This window comes from Oryctolagus cuniculus, chromosome 5, assembly GCF_051225735.1.
Source record: "Oryctolagus cuniculus isolate XC-2025 breed Fujian yellow rabbit chromosome 5, ASM5122573v1, whole genome shotgun sequence".
NCBI lineage: Eukaryota > Metazoa > Chordata > Mammalia > Lagomorpha > Leporidae > Oryctolagus > Oryctolagus cuniculus.
Window position 1 is genome coordinate 95,859,800 of NC_142871.1, and position 19,651 is coordinate 95,879,450.

At 37.7% G+C, this 19,651-nt stretch overlaps 1 pseudogene; it reads right to left on the minus strand.

Moving 5' to 3' along the window:
• Positions 1 to 203: 203 nt before the first annotated feature.
• The window catches only part of LOC127493257 (mannose-P-dolichol utilization defect 1 protein pseudogene), a 79,471-nt pseudogene continuing 60,023 nt past the window's right edge, over positions 204 to 19,651 (minus strand).

A 19,651-nucleotide genomic window follows, 5' to 3' on the forward strand; every position in this document is an offset into this window, starting at 1 on the left:
ATTTACCTGTCAAGTAACATGTAGTAAAGGCACAATGTCTCCAGAAAACGTACTTTCTGTGTTTGGCACGAGATATGCAGAAGTGTGGAGAGAAGAATAGAGGGAGATTAGAAGTCACACTGGCAGTGTGGCTCAGGTGGCAAGCACCTGGAGGTTAAGTGGATAAATGGAGACTGGCAGTGGATCCAACAGGTGCTTCAGCCCTATTGCTCCTTTTTCTGCTTGTCAGGAGCTTTGCATTCTAGTAGAAGACTTCAGCAGTGATGAAGCCATGGCAGAGGAAGGAGACCGCAAAGACTCTAGCCATGACTTGGTCTCCAGCTTCCTGGCTGGAACTGAAGATTCAGGTCTGGAAGCCCCCAGTAGCAAGAGACTGTGACCACTGAGATGCTGTCTGCAGCAGCTTCCCCACCAGCACAGTAAGCACACTGGAGGCCTGGGGCAGGCTGACTACCGCCAAGGGCATCAGCTTTGAAAGCAGCAGGATGAGGGCATAATAGCAGCAAAGAAAGCCCCACTTTTCACAGTCTTTCCCATGGAATGCATGACCAGGAGGCAGATTGTGATAGTGTGGAACATCAGGAACCGAGGGCTTTACCCTTGGAGCTGCAGAGTCAAGAGTTAGAGCACGGGGTAAAGCATTCCCAAACGGGAAGTTGTTGTTGATGGTCCCAGCTCCAGCATTACTGAATAGAGACAGCCCTTCAGCATTGTTGGCTCCCATGAGTTTAAATAGCTGGAGCAGCTTCACAAGAAGTGACCCAGGCACAGACTGCTGCGGAGAAACCTGAGGCAGGGGACTAAGAAGAGGAAAAGAGTTAATCAGGGGAGAATTGATGTAGCAGTTAAGGATCAGCTTGGGATGCCTGCATCCCCTATTGGTTTTCCTGGATTGAAGTCCAGGCTCTGGTCTGGATTCCAGCTTCCTGCTAATGAATACTCCAGGAGGTAGTAGACAATGGTTCAACCAGCTGGATCCCTGACCCCCATGGGGGAATACTGGAATTGGGTTCCTGACTCCTGGCTTTGGCCTGGTACAATACAACCCAGACCTGGCTGTTGCATTCATTTGGGGAATGAACCAGTGTATAGGAGATCCCTGTCTGTTCAAATAAATAAGACTGACCTTGCTTGCTCCAAATCATCTCCTATTCAAAGTAGGAGGTTTTCCAGTTCTTCATTCCCTACAAATTAACATCTAAACTCACTTGATTATTTCCATTTATAAAACAGCAATGCTTTAGAGTCCTCTGATCCTTTTTAGGTGACCCATTTCTCATGTCTTCTCTCTCCAAGGACATGTCTCCATATGACTCCTTCCTGAACTCTGAAGTCATCCCAGGTCCCTATTTACAGACTTAAATGTACACTTTAGGACTTGCTTTATAATTTTATTTGAAAGGAGGGGGGGTGGAGAGAGACTGAGAATGAATTAATCTTCCTAAATGCCAATTCACTCACTAAATCTACAATTTTCCTGTACTGTTATGGAGGAAGAACTCTGGTCCTCTGAATATTTTCTGTTTGTACTTATCTTCCTGTATATTTTATGTGTGTATTTAGCTGCGTTTACTATAAGTGTTTTTTGTATAAATATAATTTATAAAAGCTTTATTGATAATAGCTCCAAACTGAGAACAACAAAAATGCATATGAAGAGGGAAAAACTAAACAGGGGTGAATTTGTGCAATCAAATACTATTTAGTGATTTAAAGAATGGATGTCTAAAATGAGCAATAACATGAATGGATTTTTTTAACTTTTATTTAATAAATATAAATTTCCAAAGTACAGCTTTGGGATTACAGTGGCTTTTTCCCCCCATAACTTCCCTCTCACCTGTATCCCTCCCATCTACAACTCCCTCTCCCACTCCATTCACATCAAGATTCCTTTCAATTATCTTTATATACAGAAGATCAATTTAGTATATACTAAGTAAATATTTCAACAGTTTGCACCCACACAGAAACACAAAGTATAAAGTACTGTTTGAGTACTAGTTGTAGCATTAATTCATATTGTACAACACATTAAGGACAGAAATCCTACATGGGGAGTAAGTACATAGTGACTCCTGTTGTTGATTCAACAATTGACACTCTTGTTTATAGCGTCAGAAATCACCCTAGGCTCTTATCATGAGCTGCCAAGGCTATGGAAGCCTCTTGAGTTCGCCAACTCTGATCTTATTTAGACAAGGCCATAGTCAAAGTGGAAGTTCTCTCCTCCCTTCAGAGAAAGGTACTTCCTCCTTTGATGGCCCATTCTTTCCACTGGGATCTCACATCTCTTACATTTAGGTGGTTTTTTTTTTGTGTGTGTGTTTTTGTTTTTTTTTTTTTTTTTTTTTTTTTTTTTTTTTTTTTTTTTTTTTGCCACAGTGTCTTGGCTTTTCATGCCTGAAATACTCTCATGGGCTCTTCAGCCAGATCCAAATGGCTTAAGGGCTGATTCTGAGGCCAGAGTGCTGTTTAGGACATCTGCAATTCTATGAGTCTGCTGTGTTTTCTACTTCCCATGTTAGATTGTTCTCTCATTTTTAATTCTGTCAGTTAGTATTAGCAGACACTAGTCTTGTGTATGTGATCCCTTTGACTCTTAATCCTATCATTATGATCAATTATGAACTGAAACTGATCACTTGGACTAGTGAGATGGCATTGGTACATGCCAGCTTGATGGGATTGAATTGGAATCCCCTGGCACCTTTCTAACTCTACTGTTAGGGCTAAGTCTAAGTGAGCATGTGCCGAACTGTACATCTCCTTCTCTTATTCCCACTCTTATATTTAACAGCAATCACTTTTCAGTTAAAATTAAACACCTAAGAATAATTGTGTGTTAATTAAAAAGTATAGGTGTTTTGAAGACATCTGCAAAGTATTCTGAGCACATAATCATTGCAGAGTTTTGTAGATTTACTTGCCATTTTAATTATTTTCTTATGTATCTTATTTCATAGCCCTTTGATTTTTTTAAGTAAGGTTTGTTGATGTAGGACTTACATTTGGTAAAATTCACCTTTTGCTATGCCATTGTATGAGTCTTAATAAAAAATTGTATGTAATCATATTCCTGTAAACACCATCATAACTAAGATATAGAACAATTCTATTTACTTCAAATGATTCATAATGTCACTATAAATTCTATTCTCTTCTGACTCTGGCAACTTCTGATTTCATCCCCTGCCCCTCAACCTCCAGTCCAGATTTTCTAGAATCAAGTAATATGGAACTTTTCATGTTTGCCATCTTTCACTTAAGGCATTTGAGATTCATTCATGCTATTGTGTTTATCAATATTTCATTTGTTTTTCTTGTTGTATATTATTCCACTGTACCACAATTGTTTTTAGCTTCATTTTTAATTTATGTATGCCAATTATGCAAACTCATAAAATGCAGCATGATATTTTGATACATGTATACATTGTATAATGTTCAAATCAGGGTACTGAGCATATCTATCACCTAAAATATTTATCATTTCTTGGTGGAAAGAACATTGAATATCTTTCTTGCTAGCTATTTTGAAATACCTATAGTTAGGCTACTGTGCACTAAAATAGAAGTTGGTCCTCCAAGCTTTGTTCTCTTTGACCATCTTCTTTTTTGTCTACTCTCCCAGATTTTGATAACAACTATTCCATTTTAAATGTATGAAATCTACTTGTTTTAAGATTTCACACCTGAGTATAGAGAATGCAGTAGCTTCCTGTTTTGTTTATTTCATTAACATAATGTGTTCCAGTTCCATCCATATTGCAGCAAATAATTGGATTCCATACACTTTCATGCCTGAATAGTATTCCATTGCATATATAGTCTGTATTTTTAGAAAATCTATTTGGGCACTTAGGTTGATTCCATATGCTAAACTAGGAGCTCAGGTATCTGTTTGACATACTGATTTAAATTCTGTTTGGTATATACCATAAAGTGATAGTTTTATTTTAGCAACTTGCCTTTGTTATCTTCCTCAAAGAATTCAATTTAGTTCTCACAAAAATAGCTAGGTTTACCACTTTTATTTCTTCCATTTGAAATAATAGCATGTAAAACTGGCATTAACTCATCTAGATAAAAACAGAATCGGGACTTGGAACTTGATGGGAACAAAAAAGACCCAACAGATTAGCTTCACAACTCTGTATTTAATATATCGCACAGTGATAATTTATGAAATTTCACTGAGGAAATGAAGAGCTTTGGCTAATTTGAGTCAATTGGGTAAGGTCAGTTAAATGATCTATTGCTGCAGTAGAATTCTTAACATCTGTGATATGTTTTTACAAAAGTAGGGGTAATTTCTGCCTTTGGTAGGCAAAGCTTATATAGATATGTGTCATTAAAATTTTAATTAAAATGTTAATTATAAAAACAGCTGTTTCAATAAATTATAGAACATATAAATTATGGCATACTGCTTACAAAATATTCACATGCATTATGACTCCAATTTAAGTACTTAAAAAGATGCCCATTAGGCATAATTAAGTGTTCGTGAATGTTCGTGTGTCCCTGTCTTATCTGGAATATGATAGCAATGAAGTTGGGGAAATTACTCTATATACTTCAAATAGTGGGCTTATGTTACAAACGGCTTGTCTTTTTATCATGTTACAGAAAAGAATATATTTTTAAAATTTCCTTTGCTTTTGGAGATTTTCTTCCCATTTTGGGTATATTTTAATATCTTTTCCATCCAGTTTACTTTTTTTAAAAGACCCTTTTTTTTTAATTTGACAGATAGAGTTAGACAGTGAGAGAGAGAGACAGAGAGAAAGGTCTTCCCTCCGCTGGTTCACCCCCCAGATGGCCGCTACAGCCGAGCCACGTCAATCCAAAGCCAGGAGCCAGGTGCTTCCTCCTGGTCTCCCATGTGAATGCAGGGGCCCAAGCACATGGGCCATCCTTCACTGCCTTCTCAGGCCACAGCAGAGAGCTGGGCTGGAAGAGAAGAAACCGGGACTAGAACCCAGTGCCCATATGGGATGCTGGCACTGCAGGTGAAGGGTTAACCAAGGGAGCCATGGTGCTGGCCCCTCCACCCAGTTTATTGAGATAAAGAATCTTGGTGCCATTAACATCATTAAGTGCAGATCATTTTATCAGGGCAAAGTAAAAGAAAAACCTAGGGAATGTTTTCCTTAGTCCAATGTAAATAATATTATCCATACCAAGAGTTTAGGAGGATTAAATGAGGTAATATATATATAAAATGCTTAGAATCCTGATTTGCAGATAGTAAATGCCATGGATGTTTGCTTTATTATTAATAGAATAATTGTTATTGTTACAGTCTGCCCAATATGTCAAAAAGATTGAGCCGGCGCCGTGGCTCAATAGGCTAATCCTCCACCTTGCGACGCCGGCACACCGGGTTCTAGTCCCGGTCAGGGCGCCGGATTCTGTCCCGGTTGCCCCTCTTCCAGGCCAGCTCTCTGCTATGGCCAGGGAGTGCAGTGGAGGATGGCCCAGGTGCTTGGGCCCTGCACCCCATGGGAGACCAGGAAAAGCACCTGGCTCCTGGCTCCTGCCATCGGATCAGCGCGGTGCGCCGGCTGCAGCGGCGGCCATTGGAGGGTGAACCAACGGCAAAGGAAGACCTTTCTCTCTGTCTCTCTCTCTCACTGTCCACTCTGCCTGTCAAAAATAAAAAAAAAAAAAAAAAAGATTGAGGAAAAATGGAATTAAAAAATTTTTAGGCATAAAAATTTGTTGAAATTTATGCATAGCATAAAAAGAACACATCTTCCATCAAGTTTTTAAAGAAACTTGTAGATGTTCTGCTTCCTGTAAATCTAAGCTTCACTCTTACAGTTACGTACTCTTGGACAAATCATTTTAATTCTGTGTGCTTCAAGTTTTTATTCTATAAAATAGTTACTATAATATCTTCTGGGCGTTATGATATTTCTTAAATGGTTTTAGGAAATAGCAAATACTTACTGCATTGTGGGGAACATGCATGTCTTTGAAAATGCTGTCTGCCCAAATTGGTTCACTCTCTCGGGTCTCCTTTCTCACCACTACTTCTACGTTCTTCTGTGTGACTGAAAGACCTTTCTTGTCTCACTTTATTTTTTTCTCCTAACCAGTAGGAGTCTACCTGTATTCCTACTCAGCATTTTATTTGTATAACTGCTCCACAAATGCATACCAAATGTTGTTTGTAATATTATGGTCCTCTTGATAGTCTTATTTAGTATTAAATTTTATCATAAAATTTGGGCCTCAATCTAGAAAGAATAAGTATGAATAGTTCCCTCTTCTTGTGCTTCCCTGATTCTTATAGATGCAGAATTGGAGCACAACTTTAATTATTCATTTGTACTGTGATGGTGCTATTCATTTTTTATGATTTTGGGGAGTCATTAAGGACAGCTACTTCACTTGTCCTCAGATAAAACTCCTTTTGTTGCTATACCACTGATAACCTTCAAAATGCCTTAGTGTATTTTTTCCCTTATGAAAGTACCTGGAATTCCATACAACATCTGAGAAGATTTTTCTTCCCTATGTTTCCTTAATAAACAAACTTTCTTTTCCTGATTACTTTAAAAAAAAGTTAGGGAAAATTGGCTATTGATTCACCTCATTGGTATCATTTGATAATACACAAAATATGTATATGTTTACTATTCCTTAGAAACAGGAAGCCTTCTCAGTATATATGCTATGTAAGTCTGATAAAAGATAGATGGTACTCCAGCACATTCTGTTAACTTGTGTTTTCAGAGATTAAATTTTATAATGTATGCAGGATTAACTTCCAGTTTTGTATCCCAATATTATGTAAATGTTGAGGGCCCTATTTCATAAAAGAATATAAAATACAAAAGTTACAAACTGAACTTTTTCATAGGACAAAAAATACAACCTACAAATGTGAAAATTGTTTACATATTCTAAAATCTAGAAAGTTTATTAAATAATCATAATGCCTAATGTTCTATATCACTCTTCCTTATGCATTTAGTTGCATGCTGTTTTTACCTCATTATAAAACAATTTTGAAGTACTCTGTATAAAGTCCATAGAAAGATAATTTAGTTTTCTTCTGTCTGATTAAAAGTTATTTCTTACTAGTAATAGCTATGATGCATTCAATGTGAAATTTTACAATATGTTTATTGCTTATATTGGTGTTCTTAGTTGGAACCATACAAATGCAGAGATTCTAATAAATTCTATGGTGTGGGATTCCTGTAAAATTTGTTGTATAATCATATTGTAGCATTATTGAAAATATTCTTGAATAGAACTTCTATTTTGACTGGCATCAAAGAATTGAACTTTCTGTTTCTAATTCCACATATCTGATAATTAGAAAAATTTTACATATCCTAATTTCCTGCTCCATACATTTCAACCCTTATTACTTTATTAACCATGAATATTAGCAGTGTAAACTATGAATGTTCTGTACTGGGAATCATAGGCATGCTCATATAACACTATGGTATCTGGATCTATGTATTAGATGCTTGGTTAGTCAGCAACAACTTAAGTACAAATGCAAAATACTGCAAAAGAAAATTTATATTGGACCCAAATAAATATATCTTCAATTAATTTTCCCTTAATCAGATTCTAAATATCCATGACCCCACCGTTGCTATTTGAGTCTAGAGGATTTGTGATGGAGAGAAAGTCAGGAAAGAAATACTAACAAAACCAGTGCTTCTGATTATCTCACTTTTGAAAACTTTAGGAAAAACAGAATTACATGAATACATCACAAGGGAGCCTCCTAGGATATTACAATGATCTCATGTAAGTGAGGTGCCTTAGAATTAAGCTTTATCAGTGTTACAGCAAATTTTCCCCTAATTACAACTTCTGAGTAAAAGGCTTTCCCAGAGAGACTTACTTTCTCCAAACACAGGTATGACACCTTTGATCTTGTTTTGTTTATTTGTTTTTCTTATTCCTATTTCTCAAAAGTTGAGTTATTCCAAAGGCACTGAAGTTGCGACCTCAGAGTTCTCTATTTCTTAGAGTAGCAATTCTATATGGATACTAAAATATGAATGGCTCACAACATTCTAGACAGTAAGAAGTTGGAAGGAAGCAAAGAGTGTGTGCCCAACTGGAAAAATGGAGGCCTAGTCAGTTCAAACTGTTGAAGGTAAAAACATGAGTTTGGGAGCTCAGGCACTCCCAGGATGCTCTCTGGGTCTATGTAACTAGAGGTCTATGTTAAGTTAAAAACTGCCCAAAATCTTAATCTCAGTCTTCCAGACCAAGAATGGGTTTCATTAGAGTTGGACAGATGAAAATAAGTTAAATTACAATAACTCAGTTCTTCAGAGATGACGTATAAACTCGAATGTTGATCTAGTACTTTATAGTGTGATAAAATTCAGCACATATCAGAATACTTGTGTTAGTGTGAAATGGCTTGTCTTCTCAGGGACTAGTTTGAATGGCATATTTGATTATAAACATGAGGTAGCCTGGTTAGTGTGGAATGAGAACAGGTGATCCTAAGCAAAGTTTCTAAGTATGATATATCTAAGTCATTCTTCTCCAAGTCTGTTGGACACAGCTTACTTCTCCCTTGAGTTTTTTAGATGCACATTGGCACATTCATCATCTATACCTGTCCTGATTGATAGTCTTTGCTTACACATACTTGCCAATGCCCTTGTAATGGCTACAGTTGAACCTTGCACAGAACTAGGAGCTATTTAAATCTTAGGTGACATAGTAATGTGCTTTCTATGATTTTACATTTTTTTCCATTTTTGTAAAAGCATTCTGTTAGAGACAAATTGAAGGGTTTAAGCAAAATGAGTAGCTCTCCACCCCTATCACTATCTTTCCCACATCCTTCACTTGAAGGCTTATCTGCATATCTGAAAATTTGTGTAGTGGAATTTCTTGATTGCCAGTTCTTATACATTTTATGCTAAATTCTTGATAAGATAGAATAATATTTGGTCCTCTTCCTTTCTTCCAAAAAACTGTAATAGCATTTGTTCCTTAACTTTACCAGAAACATTAAAAAGTATTCTTATATGTCTACTTATGATCTGCCAATTATAAAAGTAATTTAAAAACTCCTACCTTATAAACATAGATATTATGGATTCTTATTCCTCTTGGCAGAACCTCTAGTCCAAATTTTTATTTGTATCTTATTCTTACATCGCCAATATTAACAATTATCAACTAGATACTACATGGAGGGGAAGTTCCTCAAACTCACGACTAATGATGTTTGCATTCTATATATAAGTTGACTGAAGGGGAAGAAATGAGACCATGCAAAATTTTGTTCACAATAACAATGGGTCTTTCAGAAATTGTACCTTTCTCTGTTTAAAAACTCCAGGCAAGAAGCCTCAGGATACACAATGTGTACTGTACTAAAGAGCTGCTCTGCCCATACACTGCATCATTAAGACGTCAGCACAGATGAAAAGGTGAATCAGATTGAGACAACCAACCTCATACTTGGTCCACAACTTTACTGTCTACTGACCCCATGTATTTGCTGACTTCTGTGTGCACATACCTGGGTCATACCCAGAGTGAAGCTATACATACACTCAAACCAGCAGCTGCATGTTTCTTTCATCTTGCAAATGTTCCTATTAGTTGTGTAAATTTACATTATTATGATTATGTAACTATTTCATCAAGAAGCACCTTCTTCTCCTTTCTGGTTCAGTGTTTTATTTTCCAATTGCCCTTTCTGTTTTCATTGCTGCTTGCCTTCATTTGTTATATAATCTTTCCTTTTCCTTGTCTCACTTTAAAGAGCTGCATACAACAAGGCAAGATAACTATAAGAATAAAAATTCTGTCCTGGATGAATCACAAGTACCTGAAATTCAAAATACTCATCTTGAGTCCGTGGCATCCCCTCCTATATTTCCCATCAAGGGACACTCAGTGCCAAAGCCAAATATTGAGGAAGTATCCTGAATTTCTCCCTTTTACTCTCCATATCCTGTCTGCTGTGAAGTTACCTGTTTTTCCTCATAAAGAGATTAGATTAGGCTAACTTGCTCTGCTGTCACTACTGCTTCCTTGGTTTGATCTGAACTGAATTCAGAATCCTCTCTCAAAGGACTTGCTATAATAAACTCTTAACTGCCCTTCTTGCCTTTAGTCTCGCCTGCTTTCAAACCATTCTCTATTCCTACCCTGAATAATCTATTTTATGTTTAGATCTAATTAAATACGTCTTATGCTTAAAAGCCTTATTGCTTTTTCATTGTGTGCACACCAGTGCCTCACATATCCAATGTAATATCCACAGCCTTCTGTTACCAAGACGCTGCTTGTCCCAGCAGCCTGGTATCTCAGTACACCCCCTTCAACCCCACTTCTCTAGTCACCCTACACTGTACCAGAGCATCCTATATATCTCTTCCTCTTTGGTCTTTAGGCTTTTGCATAGTCTGTCTCTCCTCACTGGAATATCCTTTCATTGTTTTCTTTACCTGGCAAACTTATGTGCCCAGCCTCAGAGTAAAACCCTTTCTTGATTAAATCTTCTCTCCTAGCGTCAGTAAATACCAAACTCATGTTTCCAAAGATAATATCTTAACTGTTTCTGAAAATGCATACAGTATACTGAAATGACCTCTTGAACTGTTGTGACTATTAGACTGTGCATTCTTTATGGAGATTGTATCTCATTCACCATGCATCTCAAGTGTCCAATATAGAGGGCACCATTCCTGGTATCTGTTTGCTAAGTGGATAGATAAAAGCATCCAATTCTTCTGTCAGATTCCTTGAGTCTTTCAAAATATTTTTAATATAGCAGATGGCTCTCCCATAAAATAGCATTTTTCTTTTTTATGCCATCTGATACTTCTCATTTTCATGGGAATGTGATATTAATACAAAGAGAGCCGATTCAATGTAACACATAGATATAATTCTAATGTAATGATAGCCCTTTCTTATTTCCTCCGCTCCCACCCGCTTACCCTCCCTGCTTTACCCTCCCCGCTTTATTCTCCCCACTTTACCCTCTCCCCACCTCCCTCCTTGAGGTAATATTTTTAATTTATTTTATAGTCAAAGGCTTAATACTCTGCTAAATAGTTCAAGTAGAAGGTGAATAGACCATAGTTCAGCAGGAATACAGACAAGGGCTATAAACAGTAGGAATAGACAGGTTGGATGACACCCTCTAGATGCTGTCAGGATTCTGAGGAGAATAAATTTATTTGGAGATTTTTAGTTAGATACCATTACAAAGGTTTTTGTATTACCCTCTTTCTTTAAACTTTTTATTTGAGAGGAAGGGAGAGGTAGAAAGAGACAGGATCCCTCTGCTGGTCATTTCTCAAATTCCTACAATGACTGGAGCATAGGCTAAAAATAGAAACTGGGAACTCAGTCCAGGTCTCCAGTGTGGATGACAGCAATTCTTTACTTGAACCATCATTGCTGCCTTCCAGGATCTGCATTAGCAGGAAGCAGGAGTCATGAACTGGAGAGATGTATCAGACCCAGGTACATGTGGGGCATGTGCATCTTACTGGGGCCCTCACAGGCCAAGTGCCCACCTCTATTTAGTCCTCTAGAAGTTACTAGACTTTGCCTAATGGCTTTTAGGAATTTGCACATAATTAAGATGGCTCATTTTCTATATACTTTACCTTGGTGACTGATTCAATGTGAGAAAAGCAATTGTTCTGTGCATTTGGGAAAATATAAATAATCACTGGTCAATCTGAGATATTGCTTAATGATATTTTTTTTCAATGACATTTTCTCCCAGAAAGCTATTTGAAATCTTATTTTTAAATTCTTGTTTAAAATAAATTTTCCAAGTTAGAATTTGTCTTCCAAGTCTTTAATTCCCTTCCATAAACTGATGGTTGATATTCTCTCTGCAGAGATTTCCGTTCCCTCCAGGCCTTATAATATGGATATATTGCTAGGAAAACTGTGTTGCTCTTCGAGGGTTAGATGTAGTACCTTGAATTTTTATCCACTCAATGCTTCATTTTATCATATCTACTGTCACAGCAGACGTTTTGCTTTCCAGATATTCTGTATTTTGTGCTGAAGTTTCCCATATAGGGTTTTTCTTTTTGCTGTCTTCTACTGGCATATTTATAGTTAAATTGTCCACATTTAAAAATTACTCTGAATTTTATTGTGTGTCTAGAAGTTGGCATAAGGCAGAGCAATAACTTTAACATAAGTCCTACTTCTTTGTTTGCTTTTAGACTTACTGTTCACCAGCATGCTGGATTTTCATTTGCTCTCCTTGAAGTCCCAGCTCCACTGTGTTTGATGGCAAAAGAAGCTAGAACTGGACAATTAGGGCTATGCAATGCTCCCCTACCACACTCAAATCTAGTAGCTTCACTTTTATTTTCTTAATCAGTCAAGCTTCAGAGTAATATTTCATTATGGAAAACGAAGTGACTAGAGCAGGTTGCTACCAAATATTAAATTCTCTACCGTAGAACCTGTATAAGGCTTTGATGTGATGTAAAGCTTTCTATGCGCAAATTTTCTTTTCATTTTCCCTCTTATACTGTCTCTGTAGGCACAGATTGCTACATAATCAATATTTTAATCACTAAACTATGGCTCATCAACTCAGAATCTTCAAGGACAATTTCTATTTATAATGAATGGATCCAGTGCTCACCCTCTGCAACAACTGTCCAGTGACTGTCTTTGAAACGCCCTTCCCACCAAGAGCCCTGAAAGGTTGGGCTTTTCATGTTGCAGAGCATTCCAAAAGACTTTTTCAGAAAAGTTACTCAAGTAGGCATCATATGCACTTCAGCTTATCCTTTTCGTCTTAAATATCCACCACACTGTTAAACATCTAGAGCATGCAACAATATAGGAGATATCTATTTCCTTGCAGAGGTACTCATCTCTCCCATTTGTGGGGGACAATTACTTGTTTTTTAATTGACTACCATCCCTTCTCTTTTTTTTCTGGAGACTGTCACGGACAAAGACCACATAAATCAAAAGGCACTGGAGGCTTTTGGAGGAAAGGAACAGTTTATTTACTCGTGTGGACTTGACTGCACTCCTGTCTCAAGAGAAAAAGCCCCGATCCTCTGTCCTTTCCCTGCTTTCATACCTTAAATTTACCAAGGCAGTACCACGGCAGTTTCAGGGAGCACACTGTTATCTTAGGGCCTCGGGGATTAACAAGTTGCAATGGCAAGGTAAGATAGTTGTACTATACAGGAATGAGTAAATTATAATTTAAAAGCAATTTTGAGAGGCACGCAACTATCTTGTCTTACATATGCGACCAGGCTTTCATGCTAAGTGGGGAACAGGTTTCTAGAGTCAGCATGGGTTTGCATAGACCCAACTAACAACCACAGAAGAGTTGTGGGGGGAATCTTTAGCATTCCCTGGAATTGGAGGGTCTGTAATCACAACACTCCTCCTCTTTGGGGAACTGCTCTTTGTCCAGTCCCCTCAGGAAGGAGTGTGTTGATACAGCTTGGAACCTGGCTGGCTAACCAAAAACTCTCCTATAGGATTTATACTTTATTGCAGAGAAATAAGTTTTTTTTCTCCTGGGCTTTCCCAAGTGAGATGAGGTGAGCCTGAATAATTGCAGGCTATTCTTAGTTTCTGCTGTGATAGGAGAGCTGGTTTACATACTCTCATGATTCCTGGGATGTTGGGGAGCCTGTCTCCCTAGCAGAGTGCCTCTACCATGACTGTACCCAGAAAAAAAGACAGTACTTTAGGATACAGGACTTCTGTTTCTGAGATTTAAAAAATTCTTGTCTTCCCATTTCAAAACACTGCCATTTCTTCCTGCTGTAGAAAAAGTTAGGGAACTAAAACAAGTTTTATGACACATTGCTGGGGCCGGTGCCGTGGCTCACTTGGTTAATCCTCTGCCTGCGGCACCGGCATCCCATATAGGTGCTGGGTTCTAGTCCCGGTTGTTCCTCTTCCAGTCCAGTTCACTGCTGTGGCCCAAAAGGGCAATGGAGGATGGCCAAGGTGCTTGGGCCCCTGCACGCACGTGGGAGACCAGGAGGAAGCACCTGGCTCTTGGCTTCGGATCGGCACAGCGCCAGCCATGGTGGCCATTTGGGGAGTGAACCAACGAAAGGAAGACCTTTCTGTCTCTCACTGTCTGTAACTCTACCTGTCAAATAAATTAATTAAAAAACTGGCACATTGCTGTTTCCACAGCCAAAAAAAATCAATTTTACTTTAACTATTTTCTATTTGCAATATACTGAGTAAATTATTCCTATATCCTGCCTACAAAATATACTATTGCCTGCAAATCCCACTGTAAAATGAGATTTCTTGCAGCCTGGTTCCTTATGTTAATTCTGTGAACCTTTCCCATAAGCACTTGCTGTAAAAAGAATTAAAACAATGAACCATTTGAACCATTATGATTGTGCACCTTCATATTTCTTGTCCCAAAGAAATATGAACATAACTAATCTTAACCTGAAATTTATTCTCTTTCACACTTTTGTGAGTTAGATTATATTTCCAACCAACTGCATTAAATAGACTCCTTTTCACTGCCTGACAAGTAGAGTGAGAAGAACAAAAGATTTAATGATCACACTGAAGTAGCCTGCCATCCAGGTAAGCCAGGAACTAGGCTACAAGTCATCACTTTGGCCTTAATTGCCCTATCTCACTTCTACAGTGTAGAATAAATGCATCATCAAGGTGGATAGCATTTCATTAATAATAAAAATGAAGCAAGGCTTTGAGAATTTTATTATTCTAAAGACAAAATTGAATTACACAAGTGTAATTTCATGGGATTACTTACTTAATCGATGATTACCTTTATATTGCTGCAGGGTAAGAAATCTTTTGTAGCAAACCTACTTTGGGCTACAAAACCTAGAATTTTGCTTCACTTTGGGAATTGTTACTCTCCTGGTTAGGACACCCATTTCCCACCTATCGGGCAAAGGGATACCAAAAACTGGAGGTAAAATGTAAATATTAATCATTCAAGGGATTTCAGATGTATATGTGATATTGACATCTAAATTGCAGATACCTGTCACAGTACATGATTTAGTCTAAGAGGTTGTAAAATTTTTCTCCTACTTGAAATGATTTCTCAGGAAAATCTCTTTGTTTGAATTAGTGGCATCAACCCTATATAATTATGCTATATGTTAGTAAGTACTTGCAAAGTCATGAAAATACTTCAAATATGGGTAGTCTGCCTGCAAAAGAAGAACCCCTCTCTCATTCCCCAAGGCTGTACCCTGTTCTTGTTAACAAATTAGAACTGTGGATATCTTTATAGGATATCCTTTTTTTTTAAAGATTTTTTATTTATTTGAAAATCAGAGTTACACAGGAGAGAGGCAGAGAGAGAGGTCTTCCATCCACTGGTTCATTCCCCAGCTGGCCGCAACAGCAGGAGCTGTGCTGATCCAGAGCCAGGAGTTCCTTCCAGTTCTCCCACATGGGTGCAGGGGCCCAAGGACTTGAGCCATCTTCCATTGTTTTCCCAGGCCACAGCAGAGAGCTGCATTGAAAGCAGAGCAGACAGGACAGGAACTGGCACCCATATGGGATGCCGGCATTGCAGGTGGCAGCTTTACCTGCTGTGCCATTGGGCTGGCCCCATTAGCAGATATTCTAACAGCATTATATATTGCTCATTGGAAAGGCAGTGCAGACCTGTAGTTATCATTATGCTCACATATGTTGTATTCTAAATGCACAATTATCTCTAGCTTCCTAGACAACTATGCATTGCAGCATTTAGAGTCGCATAATGAAAACTTCTTGAGTGTAGAAATGCAGTGAAATGTGAACAAATACTATCAATGTTTTTTAGTTTTAGATAAGAAGATTTAGGATAGTACTAAGGCAATAATGTTAAGCTATATATTACTTCCTGAAGTAAAGACATCTATGTTTTCTAAATGTGAGTGAGATTTAATGTTTGTAACCTAAAGAGGCAAAATAGGAAGCAGAAAAAAAAAATTCTGTCTAGCCCATTAACCATATTAATAAAAAACTGTTCTTAGGATATAACCTAGCTGATAACTTCATGGACCATTAAAAGTATGAGAGAGGTTATTTACAGAATGGCTTTGAACTTCTTTAACTTACAGTCTTTAGAGGGGGAGGGAGTTTGACATTCCTTCCCGTGAATTCAAAATTATTCCTCCTTTGGAAGTCTAGGTCACGTTAATACATTTGACTTTTATTTAGAATTGGAGAATACAGCACACATTGTGCCACTCTCACTCTAGGAATAAAACAACTTAAAAGAATGCAAATCAGGCCAGCTCTGTGACTCAATAGGCTAATCCTCTGCCTGCCTGCAGCACCTGCACCGGCACCGACACCCCAGGTTCTAGTCCTGGTCGGGCACCGGATTCTGTCCCGGTTGCCCCTCTTCCAGGCCAGCTCTCTGCTGTGGCCTGGAAGTGCAGTGGAGGATGGCCCAAGTGCTTGGGTCCTGCACCCCATGGGAGACCAGGAGAAGCGCCTGGCTCCTGGCTTCGGATCAGCGTGGTGTGCCGGCCGTGGCGGCCACTGGAGGGTGAACCAACGGCAAAGGAAGATCTTTCTCTCTGTCTCTCTCTCTTACTGTCCACTCTGCCTGTCCAAAAAAAAAAAAAAAAAAAAAAAAAAAGAATGCAGATCAGCATGTGCTTATCCCAACTTTCATATTCTGAACGCTCTTGCACATTTCAGGGTGATGGTGTTGAAGATAGAAAATTTCTCCCCATTTCCCTGCAGCAGGTGCTGAATCCTTCATTCAGCTCTTCTTCCAGTTTTCCCCACTCCATCAGTGTGTTGAAAGCAGTAATAAGTTAGTGACAGGAGAGTGTTTAAGTGTGAAAGCTTGACTGATCTTCTGTATATTAAGATAATCGAAAATGAATCTTGATGTGAATGGAAGGGGAGAGGGAGTGGGAAAGGGGAGGGTTGTGGGTGGGAGGGACAGTATGGGGGGGGGAAGCCATTGTAACACATGAGTCGTACTTTGGAAATTTATATTCATTAAATAAAAGATAAAAAAAAAGTGTGAAAGCTTGAATGTTTGACCTTCCATGTTTGTTTTCCGTGTATCAGCATACACGGAACCTCAAATTAATTTCTAAATGATGAAATGCACTAAGATAAGAAATGCAGGGGTTTGATGGCTAAGTGAGAAAGAGGGAGACTTGGCTTATCTTGTCATTCATCTGAGTCTATGAAAAACTAGGAACATCTTGGCAGACTCCCCCTTAATAAGAGTTGTGTTACGTTCTAAGAGAATGATCGCAGTACCCACATGATGTGCAACATGATGTTCAAGCTCCAGATTGAGGCATGGGGAGTTCCCTTTGGAAAGATGTGGGCAGGATCAGCAATAACCCTCAACAATAGCTTATTCAACCTTCAGGGTCTTCTCTCCAATAATGCAATTTCAAATATGGCATCCCCCAACATAATTACAATACTACTCCCATAACTGAAATTGTAGCAATGGTTTTCTCTGAAGTCAAAACTCTAGGTTATTTTTATACTTTTCTTCCAGCCCTTTTTCTATACGATTGTATTTGTATTTTAGCCATTTTACATTTAGAAAAAATTCATTTTCCACTAAGAATAAAATGGACGTAAAACTTGTTAGGAGAATCAACCTGATTCTCTTATGAGAGATTGAAAACTACATAACTACTGGGAATTTGAAGATATAGAGTATGTGGCACTAATGATGTGCTCTATCTGAATCTGACCTTATAATTCTAGAGAATCAGTGGTCACCATAAATGAGTGGAAATGAGAGATATTCATCTGAAGAAAAGTAAGGGCCACACAAATGGAAAAAAAGCAGATGTTATTGTAGAAGTATCAAGTGCATCCCAGGTACTTAGATGCTTATTTTTAACTTGCTGGTTTTAATTTTTTCTGTGGAAGGAAATAGCTGGTCCATGGCATTTCCTAAAATCTCCAAAACCTGATAATTTGATGCAGAATTGAATCCTCCTATGACTCAAGCCATTATAAAAATATAACAGATTTTTCATAACAGTACATGCCTACCAAGCACCTATAGCTCATCCTAGGAATAGCTTATTGAGTCACCTGTACTAGTATTTGCTGAAGTAGTATAATTGGTGAGAAGTTGCTCCAGCAGAGAATTAGTGTGACTCTTGTACCTTGAGGGCCCAATGAGACTAGCAGTACATAAATACAAGATGCGGTCACGTACCCTGAGGGAGCAGTAGGGGAACGTAGGGCTGATGTCTTCCTTAGGCTGAGGTGATTGCTTATGTGCAGTGTCATCTCTCCTGACCTTCTGAGTTTGGGGACAGCCATGGTATTTCTGCCTTGCTGTGGATTTTCTATGCTTGGTGCCTTTGCTGCCTCTTTGTTAACATTAAATCACTTTTCACTGGAAAAACCTATTGTGTGTCATGTCTTTGATTATTAATCCAAACCACAGCTCTTGTCTGAGCAGTTTGTATCATCCTGTATCTCAGTGAATTTACTAAGATTTTTTCCAGCTTTTAAGTGTTCAAATTTCTTTAATAATAACTCTTTGAAAAACTTAACAAATAGTTGTATCAACTTTTCAATAACTTTTAGAAGAAAAATGGCTTCTTTCATCCCATTTGCAGATTAGTCTGATGGCTTGATTGTTGTAATATAGTATATATAATGTATTATAATAAAATCTATTATAAAGAGTTTCTTCCTCTGAGAACATCCAGAATCACAACTTATCAAAGTTGGTGAGAGCACTTTCAAGTAAATATTAATTTTACTGTGACAAAGACTGAAAATTAAATGACGTTTTATAAGGAAAATGATTATCAGTTTTATTCAGTACATTATATAAATAATATTTTCTGTCACTTTGTACTTGTCACTTATATTTTCACTTTTACCTATCTTGGATAAAGTGATAAAATGGGGCATTTCCATGGAAGCTTTGAATATAAATCAAATAAGCAAAAATGCTGAAATATATATTTTCAGAAACCAAGGGCTTCATAAGAAAACTGTAGGGTAGTGGTATGTGCTAAGTGTTTGCTAAGCAATCCCAAGAACTATGCATATAATCTAGATCAATATAGAGAAGCTGAAGACAAAAACTGCCTTTGCAGTATGTATTGTAAAGGCTGGGGATAACACTTTTGCGGTAGGATGTTTCTTTCATGATCTGAGTTTTCAGGATTTGCAATTATTTGCATAGAATTAATGTTTTATATCTGTGAAGTTTAAACACTTTTTATTCTGTAGAAAAATTATTGTAGGAGTTACAGTAAATAAAAATTCTAAAGACATACAAATTTTTATTTTTCTTTACTTTGTAAGGCATGTTGCTGGATAAGTAACAGTAAACATGCAAATGCCTCCTTATTAAAATTTAATTAGAATATGACAATTTCCTTTGCCAATAAAAGTGCAAAACTAGGTAAGTAGTTTTTTTGCAAGCTACTTTATGAACACTTTGATAAAATAGCCTCTAGGGTCAATAAAAGGTTATATAAGAGTCAAAAACTTATGGCACTACAAAAATAATACATTAAATATTTGACAGTGTAGAGAATACCAGCATTTCCAATTTCCTATCTTTGGGACCCCACTTGGTGTTTAAATGTAACTGTTTACATCTCCTATTTTTACAACCAATAACTGCCTCAACTAAGAGAAGACATTT